Raw genomic sequence first — 1374 nt, 5'->3', positions numbered from 1 at the left:
TTTCCTCCTGTCAGGAACAGATGGCACGGGAGGCTCCCCCGGGGGGGCATAGTCCTAAAAGGAGCGGCAGAGTTCACGAACTCTAGGATTGCAGGTTTTTCGCTGGGAGGATGCTTAAGGTTACTCATCCGAATGACAGCTTCCCGATGCCCATTCCCGCACAATCTCTGTGATCAGCCAAGGATATCGCGCCTGCCGTCTCTGTCAGCGAATTCAGTGTCACTGAACCTCTATGCCATAGCGTCAGCAAGAGTAGCCCGGTTGGGCAGAATGATCCATACCTTAGGCGAAGGTCTTCCATAGGATCATCGACGGCTTCACCCCCGGCCTCTTCAGTCGATCCTTTCTTGTAAGGAAGGATCTGAGAGGGGAGTTCCGTAGCCCTGATCAAGTTTGTCGAACAAACTTCGGCCAGCGTAGAACAGCAGAATCGATCAGACTGGTAACGAGGCGACAGGAATCCTTGAACCCTGGATCGGAAGGATGGGTACTTTCAGTTTCCATTCCATCCATCTTCCAGGGAGCTCGTCGAATTCAGCCTAGACTGCAAGTATTCCTGCTTATGATGCAGTGTGGCTATCCCGCCGTGGCATAGCAGGTTTTTTCCCCAGAGAACTCTCCCTGCCTTCCTCATGGCCGCTCAGGTGCAGGCTTCCGCCTCCTCTGCTGTTTGGAGGGCTGGTCAACTCCGGTAGGCTCGGGTTCGACCTTCTTCAGCGCCGGGACAAGCTTCCGGATGCTTACCATGAGTGTGGGTTCATGGTATTTTGCTTGGAGCCTTCTCTTCTTCTGCCTCAACATCTGGAGTATCTGGCCATGATATTGAGTCAACGGCCTTACCACGTTGGAAACCCCGCTTCTCGTCCGTCCAGCGAGGTTAAGCAACGTCGGTTCTGGTCGGTACTTGGATGGGTGACCACCTGGGGACGCCAGATTCTGTTACCACATCCTCCGAGCCTTCCTTTCAGTTGACTGTGGCAAGACTGAGGAGAGTCGCAGTACCTGTTCTCAGTCAAGCAGAGCTTTCAGCCCTACCTTGGAACGTTTCCTAGTTCTCCTTTCCTCATTGACCCGTCAATAGTCCGAACGGTCACCTCAGGATAAGTTCCATATGGGGCGGTCCAAGTTCCGGTGGCTTCAGGCAATGTTTAACCGGACTTCCTGGCCCCTATGGGACCAGCGGAACTATTAGACCTGCAATGGGTGTTGACCTATGGAGCCTCTTGGTGGTAGTGGATATTCTCGTCCTTTCCCCACATTCTTGATGCTGTTCTCGGACTCGTCAAAGGAAAGGGGGCGGCATGTTCCGGTCCAGGCCTATGGTCAAGACCTGAAGGATACCTCTCCATCATTCAGGCAGGCTTAGGGGCCTTA

The 1374-nt window shown here is 53.8% G+C and overlaps 1 pseudogene; it reads left to right on the top strand.

Moving 5' to 3' along the window:
- Positions 1 to 826: 826 nt before the first annotated feature.
- Positions 827 to 945, top strand: LOC137626370 (5S ribosomal RNA; annotated as a pseudogene).
- The last annotated feature ends 429 nt before the right edge of the window (positions 946 to 1374 follow it).

This window comes from Palaemon carinicauda, chromosome 33, assembly GCF_036898095.1.
Source record: "Palaemon carinicauda isolate YSFRI2023 chromosome 33, ASM3689809v2, whole genome shotgun sequence".
Lineage (NCBI taxonomy): Eukaryota > Metazoa > Arthropoda > Malacostraca > Decapoda > Palaemonidae > Palaemon > Palaemon carinicauda.
This window is presented reverse-complemented; position numbering and strand designations above follow the sequence as displayed.